Consider the following 6,810-nt stretch of genomic DNA (forward strand, 5'->3'; position numbering starts at 1 on the left):
GCAGTACTCTGGTGTGCTAATGGGTTTGTACCTAGATCACACAATCACTCTGGCGGTGTGGTGGGGGGAGTGCTGTCCAGAACCGTGGATCTGGGGTAAGGGAGTCATGGATTGTCACTAGAAAAATGTGTGCTGTTGTTGTGGAGGCAAACAATAGGAAGACCCTCCACCCCTTTCTTTGTATTTACTTTTTCCTTACAGTACTTTTGTTGTGAGTGCATCTGCATGCCCTGACTTCAAGGGATTGCTGAATGTCAGATCAGATTTTCATAAAATATGTCTGAAAAGTGTTAGTTGTTCAGTCGTGTAGGATCCTTGTGACCCCATGGAATGTAGCGCACCAGGCTCCTCTGTCCTTCGGACTTTCCAGGCCAGAATACTGGAATGGGGCAGCCATTCCCTTCCTCAGGGGATCTTCCTGACCCAGGGATCGAACTCCATGTCTCCTGCATTGCAGGCATATTCTTTACCATTTGAGCCACCAGGGAAGCCTTCAAAATGTGTCTAGTGTGCACCTTATATCAGAATTTCCAGTAGTGTCTGTTAAAGTGGATTTGGATTTTTCTCCAGCACAGAATACCTGAGGATTAGGCCCCAGGATCTGTAGATTTAGCAAGTTCCTCAGGTGATTCTTAGAAATATGTACTAAAATTTGAGAACTACTGAAAAAGGTAATGATTAAATAAAGGTAATTTCTCCTATAATAAACCATTGATTTGGTATAATGCATTTCACTGTCACTTGCTTATAACTGTACATAAAATAAAGACAATAATGTATGATCTCAGGGGAGAAGGAAATGACAACCCACTCCAGTGTTCTTGCCTGGAGAATTTCATGGACAAAGGAGCCTGGAGAGCTGCTGTCTGTGAAGTTGCAGAGAGTCAGACACAACTGAAGCAACTCAGCATGAATACATGCATATGATCTCAGCTACTTCAGAGAGCTCTCAGCGGATCAGTGATTTCATCTTAGCATTAAATCTTTCCTGGTTCCTTAGGTATAATGGTAAAATAAGTAAATTTATTAATTTGGCAAGCTAATCACAAAGAAAGGCAATGCCAAAGCATGCTCAAACTACCGCACAATTGCACTCATCTCACACGCTAGTAAAGTAATGCTCAAAATTCTCCAAGCCAGGCTTCAGCAATACGTGAACTGTGAACTTCCAGATGTTCAAGCTGGTTTCAGAAAAGGTAGAAGAACCGGAGCTCAAATAGCCAACATCCAAAAAGCAAGAGGGTTCCAGAAAAACATCTATTTCTGCTTTATTGACTATGCCAAAGCCTTTGACTGTGTGGATCACAATAAACTGTGGAAAATTCTGAAAGAGATGGGAATACCAGACCACCTGACCTGCCTCTTGAGAAACCTATAAATAGGTCAGGAAGCAACAGGTAGAACTGGACATGGAACAACAGACTGGTTCCAAATAGGAAAAGGAGCACGTCAAGGCTGTATATTGTCACCCTGCTTATTTAACTTATATGCAGAGCACATCATGAGAAACTCTGGGCTGGAAGAAGCACAAGCTGGAATCAAGATTGCCGGGAGAAATATCAATAACCTCAGCTATGCAGATGATACCACCCTTATGGCAGAAAGGGAAGAAGAACTAAAGAGCCTCTTGATGAAAGTGAAAGAGGAGAGTGAAAAAGTTGGCTTAAAGCTCAACATTCAGAAAATGAAGATCATGGCATCTTGTCCCATCACTACATGGCAAATAGATGGAGAAACAGTGGAAACAGTGACTGACTTTATTTTGGGGGCTCCAAAATCACTGTAGATGGTGATTATAGCCATGAAATTAAAATACACTTACTCCTTGGAAGGAAAGTTATGACCAACCTGGACAGCATATTAAAAAGCAGAGACATTATTTTGTCAACAAATGTCCATCTAGTCAAGGCTATGGTTTTTTCAGTGGTCATGTATGGATGTGAGAGTTGGACTATAAAGAAAGCTGAGCACCCAAGAATTGATGCTTTTGAACTGTGGTGTTGGAGAAGACTCTTGAGAGTCCCTTGGACTGCAAGGAGATCCAACCAGTCCATCCTAAAGGAGATCAGTCCTGGGTGTTCATTGAAAGGACTGATGTTGAAGCTGAAACTCCAATACTTTGGGCCACCTGATGTGAAGAGTTGACTCATTTGGAAAAACCCTAATGCTGGGAAAGATTGAGGGCAGGAGGAGAAGGGGACGACAGAGGATAAGATGGTTGGATGGCATCACTGACTCAATGGACATGGGTTTGGGTAGACTCTGGGAGTTGGTAATGGACAGGGAGGCCTGGCGTGCTGCAGTTCATGGAGTTGCAAAGAGTCAGACATGACTGAGCGACTGTACTGAATGGTAAGAGAATAATGGGGGAGATTTTCAATGATAATACTGATTGCGTGCTACGTTGCTTCAACTGTGTCCAACACTTTGAGACCCTATGTACTATAGCCCCCCAGGCTCCTTGTCCAGGGGATTCTCCAGGCAAGAATACTGGAGTGGGTTGCCATTTCCTCCTCCAGGGGATCTTCCTGACTCAGGGATTAAACCCACATCCTCTCTTTGTCAGAGCTTACTTATCTGCACTGAGGCAAGAACTTTTAGTTTCTAATGAGTATTAATTCTTATAACATCCTTAGATTTTGGCCCATAGAAATTTTTCTAGTGGTAGTTACTGATAGCTACCCCTACTAGGCCCTTATATTATATGTGTGTGTGTGTGTGTGTGTTTTGTCACTTCAGTTGTGTTTGACTCTTTGAGTCCCTGTGGACTGTCTCCCACCAGGCTCCTCTGTCCTTGGGGATTCTCCCAGCCAGAATACTGGAGTGGGTTGCCATACCCTCCTCCAGGAGATCTTCTCTACCCAGGGATTGAACCTGTCTCTTTTCTGTCTCTTACATTGGCAGGCATGTTCTTTACCAGTGGCAGCACCTGGGAAGCCCCATATATACACATATACATACAGTATTTCTCACTTAATTCTTATGAACACTAATAGGCATTTATTATTGTATCTGTTTTGCAAATCAGAAAACCATGTATCAGAGAAATTAATTTACTTTCCTAAGGCCACAGAACTAATATGATAGTTGTGCCAAAATATAACTGAAATCCACAAGTATTCAGTGGGTGCCTTTTACATACTGATAATTCATGATTTTGCATGACTTATAGCTTTTGTAATTTAAGGAAGTGACTGGCCAGTTAATAGTGCACTCCAATTAGAATGATGACCATAAGACTTTATCCCATCTGAGCATGTGATGCTGTTACTTTTTTCCTACTCTCCATCCTACCAGATTAAGAAAACAGTAAGTGAAACTTCTGATTTATAATTCTGACAGGGTATAACTAAGAATTATTTTATTAAGAATTTAGCTTTCTGAGTTAGGGAGTGAAAGTTACCTAAATTACTTCTGAGGACTAATTTACACAACAGGAGGGTTAAGCTCAATATGTTATTTATTTTTTGCAAGGGAGTTTGTTTATTCTCAGTTTTATTTTTTGTGAAGATTTATTTATAGACTGTTTCCATTTTTCATCAGACCAAAATTGCTAGCATGGATATATTGTAAAATCCAAGAAGTTTTAGTACTTGATAAACTTTAGATAACATCTACTCTTTTTTTTTTTTTTGGCATGTAATTGCTTTACAATGTTATGTTCGTTTTTGCTGTATAATGAAGTGAATCAGCTATATATGTACATAATCCCCTCCCTTTTGAAGCTCCTTCCCACCCACCGTCATCCCCACTCTTCTAGGTCATCCCAGAGCACCAAGCTGAGCTCCCTGTGCTATATAGCAGGTCCTCACTAGCTGTTTTTTGCATGGTAGTATGAACATGTCAACACTATTATCTCAATTTCTCCCCCTCTCTCCTTCCCCGCATCCGCCTGTGCTCACGTCCATATGTCCATCTTCTCTGTCTCTGTTCTTGCCCCGCAAGTATGTTCATCTGGACTATTTTTGCATTCTGCTGCACATTTTGACCTGTGTTCTAAAATATTCTTTGATCCCATCTCACTTGTAAGTCCTCTCATCTCTGTCCAGGCCAGTCTCCTCACAGTCCTCTATACAAGTTCACTTTAAGGATAGACTTGCTCATTCTGTTTCCCCTCCCTGGAATGTTAGTTCTCCTCCACACACATGCTACCGCATTTCTCATGATAAATTCAAGTCTGTGCTCCCATAAGGTACTTTGTTCAACTGTTCCACCCTAAAGGGATGTCTCCTCTCTTTTAACCTCCACTTTGGATTTTATAACTTAATGGTTCTCCTGAGCAGTTCCTTGGAATTCCACTGTGAATTGGATAAACAAGCCTTTTCCTTTGCATTACCTGTAAGCTAATAGCAAATTTCTGGACTACCCAGAGCAAGGGTAAAGATTTCACAGTAAACATTTTTGTCTGAGGTTCATTTATTTTTGTTGCTATATCAACTTTTCTTTTTTATTGGAGTATAGTTGATTTACAGTATTGTATTAGTTTCTGAGCTTCATTTCTGTCTCCATTTTATATCCAAAAATTTCTCTTTTTGTACACATATACATCTTTTCTCTATCATACTGTTCTAATATAGCTTTCATTTTTGTATTCTGTGTATTTTAGTAGACCACATATTATGGAGTATGCAAGTTGAAACACAAACAAATGGATACTAAATATAACTGTCAGAAATCTTCATTTTTCAAGTGACAAAATATAACTGATGTTAAACTGGCTTAACAAACAAAGAAAATATGTTGAATTGTGTAGGGAAAAAAAGCCAAAAGTCTTGGAAGAAGCTTGATTCAGAAGTTCGAAGTATACCATCCAAAGCTTGACTTCACAAGCGACTCTTCTGTGTTCTGCAGGGTTAGCTTTACCCTCAGACGTCACAAAAGTGGGCCCTGGACTTTCCAACCTCTTTCCTCATGATGGAGCAATGGAACCATGCATTTAAAGCACTCACACCACTAAATTCACAGAAGGAAGACTTCTTATTCTTGTTTCTGTAAGATAGACAAGATCATTTTCTCTCCAGAAATATGTCTCTTATCTCATTTTTTCTAATAGGATCATATGTCTTTTTTAAACAAATATAATTATTTATTTTTATTTTTTAATTTTTTTATTTTTTATTGAAGTATAGCTGATTAACAATATTGTGGTAGCTTCATATTGACCGCAAAGTGACTCAGCATTACATACACATGTATCCACTCTCCCCCAAATTCCCATCCCATCCAAGCTGCCACATAACATTGAGGAAAGTTCCCAGTGATATACAGTAGCTCCTCATTGGTTATCCATTTTTAAATATAGCAATATGTACATGTTGATCCCAAACTCCCTAACTGTTCCCATCCCGTGATAACTATAAGTTCTTTCTCTAAGCCTGTGAGGCTGTTTATATTTTGTAAATAAGTTCATTTATATCATTTCTTTTTAGGTTCTGGATATAAGGGATATCATATGGTATTCCTCATTCTGTGTTTGACTTACTTCACTTGGTATGAAAATCTCCAGGTTCATTCATGCTGCTGCGCATGGCATTATTTCATTCTTCTTTATGGCTGTGTAAAATTCCTTTGTGTATATGCACCACATCTTCTTTATCCATTCCTCTGCGGATGGGTATTCGCATTGCTTCCATGTCTTGCTATCATAAATAGTGCTGCAGTGAACAATGAAGTGCATGTACACTTTCGTGCCATGGTTTTCTCTGAATACATACCCAGGAGTGAGATTACAAAGTCGTATGATAGGGTCATAGGTCTTTCTTTAAAGGCAAATTATTTAGCTGAAAGAGTTTTACCATAAAATCTGGTTTAATATGGAGGATGGGTGATTTTACAAAAGAACTTTACTTAACTTTTACCAGATTGGAGTTTGAAGTGTAGTGACTCAAAACTTAATTGTCCCCTATTTGAGGAGTTTTGTACATAATTGCTTTAAATAATTTCTATGCTAATGCTAAGTCGCTTCAGTCGTGTCCCACTCTGTGCGACCCCATAGACGGCAGCCCACCAGGCTCCCCCGTCCCTGGGATGCTCCAGGCAAGAACACTGGAGTGGGTTGCCATTTCCTTCTCCAATGCATGAAAGTGAAAAGTGAAAGTGAAGTCGCTCAGTCGTGTCCGACTCTTAGCGACCCCATGGATTGCAGCCTAACAGGTTCCTCCATCCATGGGATTTTCCAGGCAAGAGTACTAGAGTGGGGTGCCATTGCCTTCTCCATAAATAATTTCTAGGTGTCAGCAATTTCCCTGCAAGGAGATGTCAGTCTCTGCCACTGAAAAAAATCAGTCTTGGGCTTTCTTTGTAGGTTTTGCATTAGCCAGCTGCACTAGGCCTCCAACTGGTTCCCCTCCTACCTGCCTGTGGCTGCTGTTGTAATTGATATGGTAGCTCACTTGTACAACTGGACTTTATGCTGTCCCTCATCACCATAAAAGGAGAACCAGAGAATTGCTCTCAGGGATTAATATGTGCAGTGGGAGAACAGGTTTGAAAGAAGGTTGACTCCTCAAGGGACATTTGGGTACTTGCGGATGAGATCAGATAATTGGCAGCAGGAGATTGGGACTGGAAGATAAATGTGCCTTCCTTGTACTTTGTCAAGGTTGTACTAGGAATATTTTCTATGTCCATATATACCCAGGACCTTAGAATCAGGGATGGGATGTACAGCAACTGGGTTAAGAACTGCATTAGGATTTCTTCATGCTGTACTAGTAGAGATAGCCTAAGTAGTGTGAGTAACAGATAATATTGCCAGATTTAGCAAATACAAATATAGCACCTTCTGTTGAATTTGAATTTCAGATGAAA

This window comes from Bos indicus, chromosome 7 (assembly GCF_029378745.1).
Source record: "Bos indicus isolate NIAB-ARS_2022 breed Sahiwal x Tharparkar chromosome 7, NIAB-ARS_B.indTharparkar_mat_pri_1.0, whole genome shotgun sequence".
In the NCBI taxonomy this organism is placed as follows: Eukaryota; Metazoa; Chordata; class Mammalia; order Artiodactyla; family Bovidae; genus Bos; species Bos indicus.